Source organism: Dasypus novemcinctus, chromosome X, assembly GCF_030445035.2.
Source record: "Dasypus novemcinctus isolate mDasNov1 chromosome X, mDasNov1.1.hap2, whole genome shotgun sequence".
In the NCBI taxonomy this organism is placed as follows: domain Eukaryota; kingdom Metazoa; phylum Chordata; class Mammalia; order Cingulata; family Dasypodidae; genus Dasypus; species Dasypus novemcinctus.
Window position 1 is genome coordinate 65,844,636 of NC_080704.1, and position 20,520 is coordinate 65,865,155.

General features: G+C 37.6%; 1 long non-coding RNA gene and 1 pseudogene across 1 annotated transcript in view; both read right to left on the reverse strand.

Annotated features, from left to right (window-relative positions):
• The window catches only part of LOC139438035 (uncharacterized), a 50,704-nt gene extending 30,520 nt beyond the window's left edge, over window positions 1–20,184 (reverse strand). Inside the window, exon 1 of the long non-coding RNA XR_011647901.1 lies at window positions 20,050–20,184. This is a non-coding gene — a long non-coding RNA (uncharacterized lncRNA). The remainder of the gene's footprint in view (window positions 1–20,049) is intronic.
• On the reverse strand, window positions 1,205–12,924 carry LOC101424069 (vesicle-associated membrane protein-associated protein A pseudogene; annotated as a pseudogene).
• Window positions 20,185–20,520: the final 336 nt, after the last annotated feature.

Consider the following 20,520-nt stretch of genomic DNA (forward strand, 5'->3'; position numbering starts at 1 on the left):
AACTAAATATATTGTGCAAACTCATGAAGATAATAATGACAATATAGGTCACCAGAAAATAGAAGGAGGGTAGAGAATGGAAAGCTAAGGGCTAATCAGTGCAGAATTGGTAAAAAAATTTGTTTGCAAATCTTTGCAAGTGAATACGAATGGTTAAAGCACATCATGATGCTTGTAACTAGCAGTACTATTTATGGGTATGACAATGATTGAAAGGGAAACTCTAAGGACATGTATGTTACTGGATGGAAAGCTAAAAACTCTGAAATGGAACTCTATAAGATAATAAAACCTTATGTAAAAAGACAATATGCAATAGATTTTGCATATATAATACGTTTTTTACAAAATAAAATACAAATACACTAGTGGGAAGGAAAAGAATAGCAGCTATGTACAGCAGGGGAAGCATAGAGAGATTGTAAAGTGTGAGTTTTGGTTGCTTGTTTTTTGTTTATTATTATTATTATTGGAATAATGAAAGTGCTCTAAGAATGACTGAAGTGAGGAATGCACAAATAAATTACACCGAATACCACTGATCTCCACTTTGAATGGGTTTATGCTTTATTAAAGTGTATCAATAAGATTGTTTTGTTAAGAAAAAAAGGAAATTGTTTTTCTGTTAACAGTTTTTTTTTCTGATAAATTCCATGGGACATGATTGTAAAGGATGAAAAACTCAGTCAACAACTGCCTCACGGGGGATAAGAAAATTTTGCCATGATATTAGCAAAGGAAAAGGAGAAAATTTACAATGTAAGAGGCACCATTTCCCCACAGAATACCTCTTGGTATTTCCTGAATGAGTGGGATTTGCAAACTAAATAAATCAGATTTCAAGAGATAAAATTTAAAGGGATTATTAAAATAACATTTGCAAGACTCTGAACAATTCTGGAACAACTCTTATTAAAACCACAAAGAAAGAACAATTCTTTATTTATGAATTTCTTAAAGAACTAAGTGTGCAACTGACATATACTTTTGGTGATCTGGGAATATACAATTTGTCCATTAGCTGAACAGTTTGTTTTCATTGTTTTTCTAATCATAAGAGATCATTAAAGGCAAAGGTTATATGATGCTGTACACACACAAAAGAAAGGGTCACTGTGGGCCAAACCACCTGTGAAAACGGTAGGTAAACAAATCCTTTTCTGGTCAAGAGGAAAATTAGAAAATAGCACCCTGCATGCTTCACTCTACAAGACGAATTTCACTAGATAGAATCCAATGAAAATGGCTGCAATTACAAGGAGTAAAGGAAGAGGACTGGTGACATTATCTCTGAAGGATGGAGTTGAGGTTGATCGAGGTTTATCTGAATGTGCTTTCTGAGCCTTACGCCTTCATCTCTCAGGTGTTGATTTTCTTCTGATAGTTTCATTTGTCCCTGCAGTCTTTTACACTCTTCCATTAGTTTTCTCATTTCAGTATCACTGAGTGAAGCACTATGTGATTTTGGCATGGGTCCATCTTGTTTAGATGCATTCAGTGGAAGGCTCTGTTAGGTTCCATATAGTTCTTCTGCTTCTCCTATTTGAACACACTGAGTCACCTGGGGTCATTCTTCATGTTAGAACTGGCAGGTGTTGCCTCTGTGTTGTTGATGCTGCTCAAAGAAGTGACAGTTGTGGCAAACCCTGGTGAAGTTATATCCAACTTATCATTTTCACTGGACATTTCAAATATACATCCCAATTTAGAATCCATTAATTCATCAGGTTTCCCTCTTTCCACACAGCTTCCATCTCTGAAGCGTTTGGTGGAGCAAAAATTGTCTGTACTATGAACTTGTGTTTATTCTTCTCATTCGGATCACAGTCAAAAGACTGCAGCATTACTGAAATAGTCACAGTCGACCCTGGATCAATAATTCCATTGTTGGGCCTCACATCATACCAACGAGGTGCTATAGTCTTCACTTTGAAACATACTTTTCTATCCGATGGATTTTGCAACTTAAGATTTGTAGTGACTTCATATGTGAAGAGGCCTTTGAATTTGAGGTCTGTGGGCGGGTCAAGGATTAGGATCTGTTCATGCTTCACGATAGTCCCAGAGGCAGACTCTATCAGAGATATCGCGCGAGTGGGGACGAGCCTCTGGTGGCGGCTTCCCAGCTGGGGCCAGGAGAGCACAAGCGCAGAATTGCTCTCATGCTAGGCCTGGTGCCAGCTCCTGGCTTGCCTCCACCTGCAGCCCTGGCAATGAAGGGCCGGCCACTGGACAGGTCAACAGCTTTGGACTCGCAATTGACTCAATCCCACACTAGCTGCAGGGGCCGCACACACTGCCAAAAGAAATATTAAAAGCCATATTCACTGAGAATACAGAAATAAATGTGATTTAAAAAAAATAAACTTGATATTGGGAAAAAAAAAACCAAAACTCCCAACTAAGAGCCCAGGACCAAATGGCTTCACAGGTGAATTCAACCAATGATTGTGGAAAGAACTAACACAAATCCTGCTTAAGTTCTTCCAAAAAATAGAAGTGGAGGGAACATTGCCAAACATTCTGATGCTAACATCACCCTAATAACAAAGCTATATAAGATAACACAAGAAAACTACAGACCAACATCCTTAATAAAACTGAATGCTAAAATCCTCAACAAAATACTTGCCAATCATTTTCAACACATCAAATGAATTATACACTGTGATCAAGTGAGTTTTCATCTTCAGTATGTAATATGGTTCAACATAAGAAAATCAGTCAATGTAATCACCACATTAACAGATCAATAGAAAAAAATCGCATCATCTCTATTGATGCAGAAAAAGCATTTGACAAAATGCAGCATTCTTTCTTCATAAAAAACACTTCAAAAGATAGGAACAGAAGGAAACTTCATCAACATGATAAAGGGTATATATGAAAAACCCACAGGTAACATCAATTTCAAAGATGAAATGCTAATGTTTTCTAAGATCTGGAACAAGACAAGGATGCCCACTGTCAGCACTCTTATATAACATTGTATTAGAAGTACTTGCTCAAGCACTTAGGCAAGAAAATGTATAAAAGGCATCCAAATTGGAAAGGAAGAAGTATATATTTCACTATTTTCAGATGATACGATCCTATACATACAGAGCCCTGAGAAATATACAACAAAGCTTCTAGCGCTGATAAATGCATTCAGTAAAGTCTCAGGATAGAAGATCAACATGAAAAAGTCAGTGCATTTCTGTCCACCAATAATGATTAATTTGAAGAGAAAATCAATTTAAAAATTCTATTTACAATAGCAACTTAAAGAATAAATACAGGGAGCAGATGTGGCTAAAGCATTTGAGTGCCTGCTTCCCACACGGGAGGTCCCAGGTTCTATTCCTGGTGCCTCCTAAAAAAAAAAAAAGAAGCAAACAATTTAAAAAACCAACTCAAGGGAGCTGATGTGGTTCAGTGGTTGAGTGCTGGCTTCCCACATATGAGATGCTGGATTTAATCCCTGGCCCCAGTACCTCAAAAAAAAAAAAAAAAAAGAATCAAATACATATACACAGAAAACTGCAAAACATTGCTAAAGGAAATCAAAGAAGACCTAAATAAATGGAAGAATACTCCATGTTCATGGATTGGAAGACTAAACATCATTAAGATGACTGTCCTATCGAAATTGATTTACAGATTTAATGCAATTTCAATAAACATACAAGAGTATTTTTTACTGAATTGGAAAAGCTAATTATGAAATTTATTTGGAAAGGAAAGAGGCCACAAATAGTCCAAGACATACTGAAAAAGAAAAATGAAATGGGAGGAATCACACTACCTGATTTAAAATGTATTACAAAGCAACAGTGGTCAAAACTGCACGGAGTTGCTGAGGGCAGGGAGAGAGAAGAGGTGTGATGTGGGGGCATTTTCGCGACTTGGAGTTGTCCTGAATGATACTGCAGGGACAGATGCCGGACATTATATATCCTGCCATAACCCAATGAATGGACTGGGGGAGAGTGTAAACTATAATGTAAACTATAATCCATGCAGTGTAGCAGTGCTCCAAAAAGTATTCATCAAATGCAATGAATGTGTTACAGTGATGAAAGAGATTGTTGATCTGGGAGGAGTGGGAGGGTGGGGAGTGGGATATATGGGAACGTCTTATATTTTTTAATGCAACATTTTGTGTAATCTATGTATCTTTAAAAAAAAGACAATAAAAATGTTAATTTTCAAAAAAAACACTGCATGGTTTTGGCACAGGATAGACATACTGATCAATGGAAGTAGTTGAGAGTCCAAATATAGATCCTTGCATATATGGTCAACTGACATTCAACAAGGCTACCAAGCACACTCACCTGGGACAAATGGCCTCTTCAACAAACTGCTTAGAGAACTGGAAATCCACATCCAAGAAAATGAGAGAGGGTCACAATCTCACATCCTATGCAAAAACTAACTCAAGATGGATCAAAGACCTAAATAGAAAAGCTATGACAATAAAGCTCCTAGAAGATAATGTAGGGAAGCATCTACAAGATCTTGTAGTTGGAAATCATTTCATAAAATTTAAGTCCAAAGCACAAGCTCCAAAAGATAAAACAGATAAATGGGACCTCCTCAAAATTAAAAACTTGTGTGTGTCAAAGGAGCTTGTCAAGAAAGTGAAAAGGCAGCCTACCAAATGGGAGAAAATATCCGATTAGGCCTAGTAACCAGCATATATAAAGAAATCCCACATCTTGAAAATAAAAAGACAACCAAACCATTTAAAAATAGGCAAGAAAAAATGATAAAATAAAAATAAGAAAGAAAATAAACAACAAAAAAAAGACCAAGAGTCTCAATCCAAAAAATATTGGGTATCTCCATCCTAAGATCCTTCAAGACTGAGGAATGAACAAACATTAGGGGGGAGTGCAACTATAGACTAAAGTAAACATTATTATTCTAGCAATGGAAGAACTTATAACACTGATATAAAGGTAGTGGCCAAAAGAGGTTCTGAGAGGAGGGAGAGGGAAGAATTGGTGCAACATGGGGCATTTTAGGAACATTGGAATTGTCCTATATGACATAGCAATGACGGATAAAGGCCATTATATGTTCTGTCAAAACCTATTAAATTTCATGGTGCAATGTGCAAATTATAAAGTAAACTAAAGACAATGGTTAGATGCAATTCTTTTATATGTGTTCCTCAATTGTAACAAATGTACCATACTAATGAAAGTTGTTGTTAAAGGGAAAATGTGGGAGAGGGGAGGATTGGGGTATATGAAAATCCCCCTACATTTTCCATGTAGCATTTATGGAATCTAAAATTTCTTCCAAAAACAGAATTTACAGTGGGCAAGAGATTTAAATAGACACTTATTTAAAGAATAAATACGAATAGCTAAAAAGCACGTGAAAAGATCTCAACATGGTGGCGGACTTGGCCCAGTGGTTAGAGAGTCCATCTACCACATGGGAGGTCCGTGGTTCAAACCCCAGGCCTCCTTGACCCGTGTGGAGCTGGCCCATGTGCCATGCTGATGCGCGCAAGGAGTGCTGTGCCATGCAGGGGTGTCCCCCGCATAGGGGAGCCCCACGCACAAAGAGTGCGCCCCGTAAGGAGAGCCGCCCAGCGCGAAAGAAAGTGCAGCCTGCCCAGGAATGGTGCTGCACACACGGAGAGCTGACACAACAAGAAGACGCAACAAAAAAAAGAAACACAAATTCCTGTGCTGCTGACAACAACAGAAGCGGACCAAGAAGATGCAGCAAATAGACACAGAGGACAGACAACCGGGGTGTGGGGGGAAGAGGAGAGAAATAAATAAATAAATAAATCTTTTTTTAAAAAAAAGATCTCAACATCACTACCTATTAGGGAAATGTAAATCAAACCTTCAATGAGATACCATCTTGCACCTATTAGACTGGCAGCTATTAAAAAAACAAACAAAAAACTACAAATGTTAGAGAGATTGTGGATGGAAGGAAACACTCATCCAGCGCTGGTGGGAATATAGAATGGTGCAGCCATTATGGAGGACAGTTTGGCAGTTTCTCATGCTAGGCTGCTAACTATAGAACTGCCATACAATCCAGCAATCCCACTTCTGGGTATATACCCAGAAAAATTGAAGCAGGGACATGAACAGATATATGCTCATCAATGTTCATAGTGGCATTACTTACTATTGCCAAAAGTTAGAAGCAACCCAAGTGTCTATTTAAAGACGAAAGAATAAGCAAATTGTGATATATACATACAATGGAATATTACTCAGCTGTAAGAAGGAATGCAGTATTAACACATGGGAAACACATGGGACAGAATGGATGAATCTTGAAGACCTTATGCTGTGTAAAGTAAGCCAGTCAATGAAGGAAAATATTATATGTTCTTCTGATATGACAATTAAATTGAGCACACTCACAGAGCTAACTAAATTCTGGAAGATACGTTATCAGGATACAGAAGGAGAGTAGAGAGTGGGGAGTGGATTCTCAATATGGGCTACATCTATGATAAGGTGAAGGGGGTGATTGGGCAGTAGAGGGGAGTCATAGTGGTGTCATGATATGACTGGGTTCAATGGTGCTGGAATATGAGGAGTGGGTGAGTTGGACTATCCACGGAACTGGGGGGAGGGTTGGAAGAAGGAACAGGTGAACTCTGGGGATTTGCAGGTCTGTGGTTAAAACTACAATGACAGGAATGTTCTTTTGGCAAACATGGCAGGGGACGGTTACTGGTGCAGGGCACTGGGTGTGCAGGGATACGCAGGATAGGGTGCATGCACGTGGAGCATCATTCTAGGGAATATAAAAGTGTTCATCTTGTGATAGTCTGTTATCTCAGTGGGTGAGGACCCACACAACAAACAAGAAAATATTAAACTCTTATCCTAGGGAGTCCTGCTATATTCTGTTACAGGAGCAAGAATCTCTCAAGAAGATAGGTAATGCTTAATAAAAGAAAACAGATCAATATGTCAAACTCTCTATATTATTGCATATAACTATGAACCTTATTCTTCAAAGATTAAAACTTAATGGCTACCATAGGTTCCGAAGGGAAGAGGAGGGAAGAATAGAATAGATGGAACATAAGGCAGTTTTAGCACATTGGAATTGTTCTGCATGATCTTGAAATGATGGATACAGGCCATTTTAAATTTTGTCAAATAAAGAATTATTGTGACTCTTCGCAATGGAAGAAATTGTATCATTGATGTGGAGACAGTGGCCATGGGAGTTGCTCAGGAAAGGGATAGGAAAGAAGACATGTGATATGAGGGCATTTTCAGGACTTGGAGTTGTCCTGAATGATATTGCAGGGACAGATGCAGGACATTTTATATCCTGTCATAACCCAATGAATGGTCTGCTGGAGAGAGTAAATTATAATGTAAACTATAATCCATGCTGTGTACCAGTGCTCCAAAATGAATTCATCAAATGCAATGAATGTGCCACACTGATGAAAGAGGCCGCTGATGTGGGACGAGTGGGGGGTGGTGGGGAGCGGGGTATATGGAAACTTCATATTCTTTAATGTAACATTTTGTGTGATCTATGTATCTTTTAAAAAATGACAATAAAAAGCAATATTTAAAAAAAAACCCTGCGTTGGGCAAAATGCACACTATAATGTAAACTGTTGACTATGGTTAGTAGCAATGTTTCAATATTTATTCATCAATTTTAACAAATATACCACACACATGTAAAATGTCATTAATAGGGGAGAGGTGGGAATGGGGGAGGGGTAGGTTATATGGGAATCCTCTATATTTCTGTGTGACTTTTCTGTAACCTAAGCCTTCTTTGAAAATAAAAAAAAAAGTAAGACACTAGGGGAACATATGGAAGAAATTGTCCCTGTACATAAAAAAGATAACATCTTCTGGTGATGAAAGACAATAATTTTTTTATATTTAAATTTTCATTTTGAAATCCATTTATTTTTATTTCTATTTTTGTATTTTATTTGCTTATTACTATTATTTTACTTTCCTGTTAATTTATTAGTTTGTATTTTTTGCTTTGTTTGGGGTGAGGTTTTGGATCGCGGAAGGGTACTAACTTTGGCAGGAGAAGATCCCTGTTGCAGGAGTCAGTGACGGGGGTGATGTGTGGGGAGGGGTGCAACTGGAGCATGCCTCTTTAGCATATGAAAATATTTAAGTTGCCATGGAACATTGTCTCCGTGGAGACCCACACAATAACCAAAAGAACGTTGAATTCCCATCAAGTCCTGTTAAATTCTGTAATAGAGCAGCAGAATACCCCTAGTACAAGGACAGTGCCTAGCAAAGAAGAACAGATTGTTATGCCATGCCATTGAAATTGATGGTTGTATTTATGAAACTTTTCTTGTGAAATTGAAACTTAGGCTTGTGTTATGTATTGCCTAAGAACTACCTTCTGAAAATCTCCTTGTTGGTCAAATGTGGCCTCTCTAAGCAAAACTCAGCACATAAATGCACTACCTTCCTTCTGACATAGGACATGACTCCTGGGGATGAGCCTTCCTGGCAATGAGGAATTATTATCAAGAGTCATCTAGAGATGCATTTACAAAAACACTTTGACCAAAAGGGGTAAATATCAAATACAAATGAATTTTTATGGCTGAGAGATTTCAAAGTGAGTCAGGAGGTCACTCCAGAGGTTACACTTATGCACATCTCTGAAGAATCTCAGACTACCACAGTAAACAGTGCCTCCAACAGTGGGGCTCCTGAGGTCCCTGGAGACATCTAGACACTACAGGCAGGGCAGACAATCTCTGGAATTCAGCACCCTGTCACTTGGCCTCACTTTAGACTATATGCTCGCCAAGGTAACAGAATTAGAGTCATTTATAATTTCCCTACACATGGCTCTTCAGCCCCTCTTATTTGAAATTACAATTAGCACTATACTCATTATATGTATGTCCCAGAGGTTTAAATCTTGTCTGTTCATGTGCCATTTGAGCTCTGAATATCAACAGACTTGCAACACATACTCTTCAGTTCATTGGACTCACCCAGGACAACTAACAAAAGGATGATGGACAACACCTATCATAAAAAAGAGAGTATCTACAACCACAAAAAAAGACAGTTCCATCCATCTGCTCCATGGGATGTAAGCCCTCTCTCAATCAGAACCAGAGTGGGCACCACTATCCTAAAATCCTAAAAAGATTAAGGGATGACCAAACATAAGGGGGGGAAATGCAAATATGGACTAAAGCCAACTTATGATTATTCTAGCAATGGAAGAACTTGAATCATTGATATAAAGGCTGTGCCACCAGAGGTTCTGAGGGGAAGGAGGGCCGAATAAGTGTAACATGGGGCATTTTGGTGACATTGGAATTGTCCTGCATGACACTGCAAGGAAGGATATGGGCCATTATACATTTTGTCAAAATCTATAAAATTGTGTGATACAAAATGTAAATTATAATGTAAACTAAAGACCATGGTTAGGAGCAATGCTTTAATATGTGTTTAATTTTAACAAATGCTCAACACTGATGAAAGTTTCTGTTAATGGGGTAACATGTGGGGGGAAGGGGGAGGTATATGAGAATCCCCTATATTTTGTATATAACCTTTCTATCTAAAGCTAATTTAAAAATAAAGAAGATTTAAAAATTTGCAAAAGACTTAGTTCTACAAAGAGGAAATAGAAATTGTGGAAAAGCACATGAAAAAACATTCAATATTAGGAAATGCAAATCAAAACTTTAATGAGATATCATCTCACACCTCACAGAATGGCCATTTTTTTCATTTGAAATATAGTTTTTTAATTTTTTAAAAGATATTTAGATTACATAAATGTTACATAAAAATATAGGGAATCCCTATATGCCTTGCTCCCAACCCCTACCACATTTTCCCACATTAACAACCTTCATTGGTGTGGTACATTTGTTACAACTGGTGAACACATTTTGGAGCACTGCCACTAAGTGTGGATTATAGTTTACATTGTAGTTTACACTCTCTCCCACATAATTTTGTAAGTTATGACAAGATATACAATGATTTGCATCTGTCATTGCAATGTCATTCAGAACAATTCTTAAGTCCCAAAAATGTCCCAGTATTACACCTGTTTTTCCCTCTACCTCCCCTCAGAACCTCCAGTGGCCACTGCCTCCACATCACCACATCAATGATAAAAGTTCTTCCACTGCTAGAATCACAATGAGTCTATACTAGAATACCAGTAAGTCTACTCTAGTCCATTGTTCATTCCCCAATCCTGAGAATTCTGGAATGGTAATGCCCACTCCCCCTCTAATTAGATCCGATGGGGCAGATGGATGGGACTATCTTGCTTGAAGTTGCAGACATTCTCTGTTCCTTGAGATGGTCGTTGTCCATCATCTCCTTTTTAGTTGTCCTGGGGGAGTCCAATGAACCGGTGAGTAGGTTTTGCAACTCTGTTGAGATTCAGAGCTCAGCTGGCACATTGATAGCCCAAAGATTTAAGTCTCTTGGACATATAGCTATGAAGTTTAGCATTAACTATACATTCAAATAGAAGGGATAGAAGAACCATGTATAGGGAAACCACAACTGAGTCCAACTCTGTCACATTGGGGAGCATAAGTTCCCAAGTAGGACCCACTGGCTGAGCACCAAACTCCTGAGCTATCTGTCCTGCCTAGAGGGTCTGGATGCCTCCGCTATTTGAGGCAATATTTACTTTGGCAGTCATTGATATCCTGCTGAGACATGAGTAAGTGTAATCTCTGGAATGGCCTCCTGACTCACTTTGTAGTCTCTTAGTCATATAAACTCATTTGTCTTAACTTTTCCCCCTTTTGGTCAATGTCTTTTTCCAGTTGCATTGCTAGTTGGTGCTAATGCCAGGGAGGCTCATCCCCAGGAGTCATGGTCCATGCTGTGGGGAAGGTATACATTTATATGCTGAGTTGGGCTTAGAGAAAGCCCACATTTGAGTAACAAGGAGGCTCTCAGGAGGTAAACTCTTAGGCACGCTATAATACTAGGCTAAGTTTCAATTTCAAAAGTAAAGGTTCAGAAGTACATTCATCAGTATCAAAGGCCTACTAACAGCCCTTCTTCCTTCACTAATCACTACCCCTGTACTTGGGGTATTCTTGCTGTCCCATTAGAGTATGTGGCAGAGCTCCCCAGGATGGGAAGTCTATAATCTTTCAGTTATAGTGTGATTCTCCACCCACTGTGACAATAATGGCCATTATTTAAAAAATAGAAAACAGTAAGTGGTGGAAAGGATGTGGAGAAATAGGAACACCCCTTCATTGTTGGTGGGAATGTAAAATCATGCAACCTCTGTGGAAGACAGGTTGGCTGTTCCTCAGGGAGCTAAATATAGAACTGCCATATGATCCGGCAATCCGTCTGCTAGGAATATATCTAGAACAACTAAAGACAGTGGCATAAACAGATATTTGCACACAGATGCTCAGAGCAGCATTATTCACAATTACCAAAAGATGAAAACAAAGTTTCCATCAGTCGGTGAATGGATAAGCAAAATGTGGTATATAAATACCGTGGAGTACTAAGTTGCTCTTAGAAGAAATTAAATTGGGATACATAATAATATGGATGAATTTTAAAGAAATTATGCTGAATGAAATAAGCCAGACACAAAAGGACAAATAGGCGGCGGACTTGGCCCAGTGGTTAGGGCGTCCGTCTACCACATGGGAGGTCCAAGGTTCAAACCCCAGGCCTCCCTGACCCCTGTGGAGCTAGCCCATGCGCAGTGCTGATGCACGCAAGGAGTGCCCTGCCACACAGGGGTGTCCCCCGCGTAGGGGAGCCCCATGTGCAAGGAGTGTGCCCCATAAGGAGAGCCGCCCAGAGTGAAAGAAAGTGCAGCCTGCCAGGAATGGCACCGCACACACAGAGAGCTGGCACAGCAAGATGAACAGAAGCGGACAAAGACGACGCAGCAAATACACACAGAGAACAGACAACCGGGGTGGGAGGGGAAGGGGAAATAAATAAATAAATAAATAAATCTTTAAAAAAAAAGGACAAATATTGCATAGTCTCACTAATATGAACTAAATACGAAGATAAGACATGCATTTAAGGAGACAGGATAAGAGCTGAGAAACACTACTGATGATTAATGTGCGTAGAATTTTTAATTGGCTTGACTGTAAAAGTGTGGAAATGGATAGAGTTGATGGTTACATGTTATAGAAAATATTACTAACACAGCTGGTTTACAAATGGGATTGTGGCTAAAATGGGCACATGTCAATTGAAAGAAAACTAGGGATGTACATGTCAATTGAAAGAAAAGTAGTGGATAATCTAGGGACTGAAAAACATAGTGAACTAGGAGTTGGATGAGGACTGTGGTTAATAGTACAAATACAATAATGTTTTGCTATACACTAGAACAAAGGTACATCACTATTACTAGGTGGTATGAATATGGAGATAGTGGCAGTTTGAGATTATTTATGAATCCCAAAAAGAGAAAGGATATGTTTTTTAAAATCATATATTCCTCTGGGTGTGATTCCCTTTGATTATATTAAATTTAGTTAAGGGGATTTTGATTAGATTACCTGTTAATAATGCTTTGAGGTTTTTATTTTAAATATTTATTTTTTTAAAAAGATTACATAAATATTCCATAGAATATATAGGGGATTCCCATATGCTCCATTCCCCACACCTCCCACATTTTCCCACATTGGCAGCATCTTTCATTATGGTGGTACATTCATTGCAATGGATAAACACGTTTTGGAGCATTGCCACTAAGTATGTATTATAGTTTACATTGTAGTTTACACTCACTCCCACTCAACTCTGTAGGTTATGGCAGAATATTTAATGGCTTGTATCTGTCATTGTCATGTCATTCAGGATGGGTCCCAAGTCCCAAAAATGGCCCCGTATTACACCTGTTTCCCCTCTCCCTAACCCCAGAACCTCCAATGGCCATTGCTGCTTTGAGGATTTTTTCATTCAACTAAGTCAGTAAGGCATAACTCATGTTGAGTCCTCACCCCCTTGGAAGGTCTGAATTAAACAGATGTTCATTGACACAGACACACAGGAAGAGAGAGCTTTGTCATTTTTTTTATCCCGCCATGTGACAGAGAGGGCTCAAACAGCTGAAGCTCTGGGAAGAGATGAGACATTCTGTCTGATAGCTTACAAATTAGATTGGGAAGAAAGCAGAACGACCAAGACTGATATAGGAGGCCCAGAAAGAAACAAGTCCTATTCCAGGAGAGAGATGACTGCAGGATTACTTAAGCACAAAACCTCAAAAGGCTGGGTCCACAGAGACTCGAGAGGAAGAGAAAGCACAGAAGGGAGAGCAGAGACCATCTTGTTTCAACACGTGACAACTGACTTTGGTGAGAAGGTAACCTTGAGTTTTTATGGCCTTGTAACTGCAAGCTTTTACCCCAAATAAACACCCTTTATAAAAGCCAACAGATTCCTAATACTTCACATTGGCAGCCCTTTGTCAGACTAATACAGAGATGCATAGGAAAATACAATTAATGCAACTTATGGACTATAGTTAACAGCAATATTGTAATATTCTTGCATCAATGTCAATGTGAGTAATAGGGGGCGTGTGAAAAAAATATACCAAATGTACACCCTACAGACCACAGTTAGTTGTAATATTCTGAGGATGTTCCCTCATAATCTGTAACAAAAGTTCCACAATGTAATGAGTTGCTGGAAGGGTGTTGTATAGGAATTTTGCACATGGTGCATGACTGTTTTGTGTGTGTGTGTGTATATGTGTATATATATATATATATATATATATATATATATATATATATTTATATATTTGTTTGTGTGTGTATATATATTTTTTTTAAAAAAACATAATTTTTTAAAAGATTTATTTATTTATTTATTTCTCTCCCCTTCCCCCCCCACCCCAGTTGTCTCTTCTCTATGTCTATTTGCTGCATCTTCTTTGTCCGCTTCTGTTGTTGTCAGCGGCACAGGAATCTGTGTTTCTTTATGTTGCGTCATCTTGTTGTGTCAGCTCTCTGTGTGTGCGGCGCCATTCCTGGGCAGGGTGCACTTTCTTTTGAGCTGGGCGGCTCTCCTTACAGGGTACACTCCTTGCACGTGGGGCTCCCGTATGCGGGGGAAACCCCTGCGTGGCACAGCACTCCTTGCATGCATCAGCACTGCGCATGGGCCAGCTGCACATGGGTCAAGGAGGCCCGGGGTTTGAACTGCGGACCTCTCATATGGTAGACGGACGCCCTAACCACTGGGCCAAGTCCGCCGCCACAAAACATAATTTAACAAGCTTAGCGTTAGCAATAATGATTGGGAAATATTGGTATCATGTGCCTTTTAATGTGACACAATAGGAAGGACACGACATCATACTTACAATGGGCTTCTTTCTTAAAATATCTAACCTAATCATGCAGAAACATTCAGACAAGTTCAGACTATGGAACATCTACAGGACAACTGTCTAGACTCATTAGAAATGTCAATGTCCTGAAAGATTAAAAGAAAAGAGGGAAGGGTGCTATTCTAGATTTTAAAAGACCAAAGAAGTGTGACAACTAACACACTTCATGAACCTTGACTGGATCCTGAATCAAAACAAACTAACAAACTGCTATATTATTAGACAATCTGGGAAATTTGATATGGACAGTATATTAGATAACAGTATTATATCAATGGACTGTATGGACCAAATTTTTCTGTGTAAGATAATAGCAATGTCCTTGTCCTTAACAGATACATGCCGAGATGTTTGAAGCTGAAGTGCATGATGTCTGCAAGTTACTTCTAAATGGTTCAGCAAAATATATATATATATTTAGAAAAAAGGAGATAAACCATATGTAGCAAAATGTAAACAACTGATAAATCTATGTGAAGGATAACTTTTAACTTTCCTGTAAGTTTGAAAATTTATAAAATAAAAATTTGGCAAAGAAATATAAATTTGGAGACATAAAGTTTATACTTACTGCTAATTTTAAGTTCTACTGTTGATTTCAGAAACAAATCAACACATTCACTTCTTTGGTGGAACATTTCTTTGAACAAAAGAAAAATTAAGTGAATAAGAAAAAAGATGAAGAAAGAAATAACATCCAAAGGAAAGCTGGTATCACTACATCAATATCAAACAAAACAGATTTTAAATGCAAAAAGATAAAAATGGGTCACTGATATGTTTCAACAAGTTGGGTGCCAGCGTATCAAATGGGAGGTCCTAGGTTCGGTTCCCAGTGCCTCCTGGAGAAGGCAAACAAACAATGAGTAGACAGACAAGAGAACCATCTGGGAGAGGGGGATAAATTTTAAAAAAGATCAAAGATGCATCTATTCTTTGTTGCACATAACAACAAAGACCCAAATATATGAAGTAATGTGTGACAGCAAGAAGAATTTGATAAATCCACAATCACAGTGGAAAAGGTTTATGCTACCTCTTACTAATTAATAGATGCAGTAAAGAAATAAAAAATATGTTGGGATATAGAAGATTTAAACAGATTAACAAGTTTAATGGATATATATAGAACCCTGCATACAAAATTAGAGAATACAAAATCTTTCAGGCACACATGAAACACATTAAAATTTATCATGCACTATGGAAGATGGTTTGGTGATTCCTCAGGAAGCTAAGTACAGAATTGCCATATGACCCAGCAATCCTACCGCTAGGTATATACCCAGAAGAACTGAAAGCAAGGACATGAACAGATATATACACACCAAAGTTCATAGCACCATTATTCACAATTGCCAAAAGATGTAACCAACTCAAGTGTCCATTAAGAGATTAATGGATTATCAAAATGTGGTATATCCATATGATGGAATATTATTCAGCTATAATAAGGAATGAAATACTGACACATGCAAAATGATGAATGAACCTCGAGGACCTTATGTTGAGTGAACTAATCCATTCACTAAAGGACAAATACTGCATGATCTCACCAATATGAACTAAGGATACTGAGCAGATACACAGTTAGAGTTAAGGAAGGTAGCTTATCAGTAGATAAAAGGGAAGTGGAGATTGGTGAGCAGATGTTTAATCAGGGCAGATTTTATAACATGGTTGATTTGACAGTAATGATTTGGTAATGGACAGAGGTGATGGTTGAGCAGTAATATGAATGTAATTAATGGCTCTGAAGTGTGAATGTGAATGGGGTTAAAAAGGGAAGTTTTGGGCCATACGTGATGCTAGAAAGAAAGGTGGAGAATAAAACAGCTATCAGTGCAACTCAGTGAAGTCTGGGTTGGCTAAGGACTGTGGTTGAGAATACAATGATAAGAATGTTCTTTTAATATCTATCACAAAGATACATAACTAGTACTGGGTATCTACAGTGGGTGACATGTGGAAAATGCATGTAAAGCATACTTCTATGTGATATAAATGTTTTCATGCTGTCACAGGTATGTTTTCTCAATAGATAGAGGCCCACAAAATAGATAACAGAATATTAAACTCCCATGCTATGGAGTCCTGATAACTTTCTCAAAGAAAATGGCAAAAAATCTCTGGAACATATAGGCAGTGCCTAATAAAAGAAAACAAGCCAATATGACAAGCCCTCAATTTTAATGCCCGTGATCAGGAACCTTATTCCTATAAAAGTGAAACTTAGCCTAATTATAGTTAATGCCTAAGAGTTACCTTTTGAAAACCACCTTGTTACTCAAATGTGGCCTCTCTGTAAACCAAACTCAACAAATAAAGTCACTACCTTCCTACCCCCTCCCCACAGATGTGGGACATGACTCCTGGGGATGAGTCTCCCTGGCACCAAGGGATTATTACCAAGTGCCAACCAGTGATGTATATGGAAATAGACCCTGACCAAAAGGGGTAAGCAGTAAATAAAGTTTTTATAACTAAGAGATTTCAAACTGAGTAGGGAGGTCATTCCGGAGGTTACCTGTATGCAGGTCTCAGGAAGATTTCACTAACTGCCGCAATAAACAAAACCTCAGCAAAAGAGCTCCCAAGAGTTCTTGGGACATCTGGACACGATAGGAAAGGCACACGGCCACATAAAACCAACACCCCATTCAGCAGGCCCTATTTGGGAATATATTATAAACTATTTCCCCAATATAACAGAGATAGAATCATTTATAAACTCCCTACTCATGATTCTTCTATGCCTTTTACTTGAACCTATAATGATTATTAAACTTATTAAATATACGTCTCAGAGACTGAAATCTTTCGACTGTTCATATGCCAGTTGAGCCATGAATCTCAGCAGAGTTGTTGCCAAAACCTCTTCTCCAGGTCTTCAGAATTGCCCAGGACAAATAACAAAATGATGATGGATAAGCTCACTCTCAAAGAAAAACAGGGAGTACCTACAACTGAAAGCAAAACAGTTCCTTCCATCTGCCCCGCATCTAAGACCCCTCTCAATCTGAAACAGTCAGAATGGATATCATCCCAAATATCTCAAGACTGAATAATGAAAAAACATGAGGTGGGGGAGGGTAATCATGGACAAATGTATTATCATGTGGTATTATCATGTGGTAACAGAAGAACTTGTAACATTTTCATAAAGATAGTGGTTACCAGAGGTTCAGAGGGGAGGTGGAGGGATGAATAGGTAGAAAACAGGGGATTTTAGGGCATTGGAATTGTTCTGTATGATACTGCAGTGAAGGATACATGACATTATATGTTTGTCAAAGCCTATATAACTAACTATACAGCACAAAGTGTAAACCACGAACTACAGACTGTGATTAGTAGCAATGCTTCAATTTGGTTCATCAACTTTAATAAATGTACCCCACTAATGTAATATATGAATAATAGGGAAAAATGTATATGTAGATAGGGGTAATATGGGAATCCCCTATACTTTTTTTAGGAGGTACCAGAGATTGTACCCAGGACCTCATACATAGGAAGCAGGCTTCCCATGAGTTACATCTGCTACCCACCCCTATGCTTTTGATATAACTTCTCCGTAATCTAAAACTTCTCTAAAAATAAAGCTTATAACAATTTTTAAAAACTGACCGTGTTCTCTAGGACATATAGCAATCTTCAACAAATACTTAATAACCAATATCATATAATCCATATTCTCTATCTCAGTACAATTAAATGGGAAAGAATAACACAATGTTCAGCTAAAAAAGACCCATAAACACATGTCTAGGTTTCCAAATATCATACTCCACTAAAAGGTACTAGGGCTCCATAGAGAAATGTTCAATGGGGCAAGAAAAGTACAAGACAAGCCTGAAAGTAAGGAAGCCAGGGAGTGTCAAAGCAAGTCAAAGTAAGTGTCAAAGTATTAAAGAATGGTGGGGGCATTTATAAGGGACACAGGAGCCAGCTTGAATGGGCTGCCACTGGTTAAATCTGGGACAATTTGAGCATTGAAATAAAAGAAAGCAATGGGATATTTATTAAAATAAAAACTTACATGCCCATACTAATACAAATAAACAATTGAAAGAAAGCTCTTCCTTAAAGAGGAATATAAACTAATAAATGTAGACATTACATTGGAGTTTGAAAATGATCATTTTGCAGTCATCATAGTGATAACTCATTTAGTCAAGAATCATCAGTGGAGGCTAAAACTAGTGGATGATTGATAGCTAGATGAAAAACAGACTCAAAGTATCCATCTCAAAATTGTTTATTAACTACAAAGAGCAAAATGGTAATTTAGTCAGTTAATCTAGCCAGTTAATCTAGCAAATACAGTCTTAACAAAGTCATCAAAATTAACATCAGTTCTGCATCATGTGCCCCTGTGATAATACCCTGAGAAGAACACAATATTACTTCTGATGTATTCCTGCCAAAATGCATAATCTAAATCTAATCATGAAGGAAATGTTAGACAAACCTGAAGTAAGGGACATCCTACAAAGTAACTATTCTGTATTCTTTAAAATTGTCAGCCACGAATGACAAAGAAAAGCTGAAGAATTCTTCCAGATTAAAGAAAACTGGAGAGACAGGACAATTAAATGAATTGTGTATTCTTGGATTCTATCTCTGTCTAGGAATAGAAAATGGCTATAAAGGACATTGTCGGGACAATTGGTGAAACTGGAAAATAACCTAGATAAAAATATTGAATCTATGTTAACTCCATCAAACTCACATCAAACTCCATCAAAATCACACTTTTCCTATGTAAATGGGGTGGGAGAAACCTATATAGTAATAAAATTTATTGGGATGAGCAGCTTGTGTATAATTCTACTTCTTATTATAAAAAGGTATAAAAGCATTAAGCATCATAAAGCAGAACACAAGATGAAGTTTTTGATTGAAAATAAGATGAATAATGATTTCACAATATGATTTTGAAATGTTTGGAAATTAAAAATATAACTCATATGTCAAAGAAGCAATCATAAAAAAATAGGAATTTATAAGAATTGAATAATAATACAACATATAAAAATTTGTGGATTTCTTTTAAGAAAATTTAGAGTCCTGATTCTTATTTTGTAGAATTCCTTTGTAAATTCAGGAGCAAGATAAGGAAACCCTCTACCACTGCTACTGTTTCTCCCTGTACTGAAGATTCTAATAAGCACAGTGGCACAGTAAGACAAGGTTAAAAAAAAAAAAAAAGAAAAGCTATATGTATTGGAAAGGAGGAAATTGCAATTATTCATGGATATAAAATAACATAGATAATCCAAGAGAATGTACAAATATTTAGAGCAAATAGAATTGAGAAAGGCTGCAGAATTTAAAATACAAAATACATCAACCAATACAAAATTTACAAAAATACTAATCATATCCCCATATCCCCAGCAACATTTAGAGAATGTAATTAAAAAGATACATTTCACAGTAACAACATTAGCTACAAGGCAATGAAAACTGAATCTACCAAAACATCTTATGGATCATATATTATATGGTTTCATATAATGTAGAAAATGGCTTCAAATTTATCATTTAATGTTAGTTTTGTGTGTTCATGTATAATTTTTTAGGCTATTTTTTTAAATTGTTATCATCAACTCCTACACCTCCTCCTCTTTACTGAATTTTTGGAAAAGAAATTACCTTAAAAATCACAACTTCCAGGTGCAGGAAATCAGAAAAAGCAGGGTGGTATTGTCACTAATATACATCGTCTTCACTGGGTGAATTATTTTACAAATCCACCAAGAAAATGAAGTCATACTGCAATCTCTCAAAGACTGAAAAATAGCAAAGTAAGGTGAAATCATTTCTTCTGCTACTGACCACCTCTTTCCCTGGCCTCCTTAAGTTCTTATGTTCTACCCTGCCCTCATTTAAATGATAATTTCCTGTAAAACAGTTGTATACAAACTATTAAGAGGGCTGCATGGCATAAGCAATTAAGAGCATAGATCCTCTGATCCTGACTGTCTGGGTTCAAAGCCTTAGCTCAGCCACTTACTGCCATATAACTTTAGGCAACTTCTAAAACTTCCCTTGGCCTTAGTTTTTTAGATTCTTCCCTGAGCTAAAAAACTCTACCTAGCAGAGCTGTTGTAATGATTAAATTAA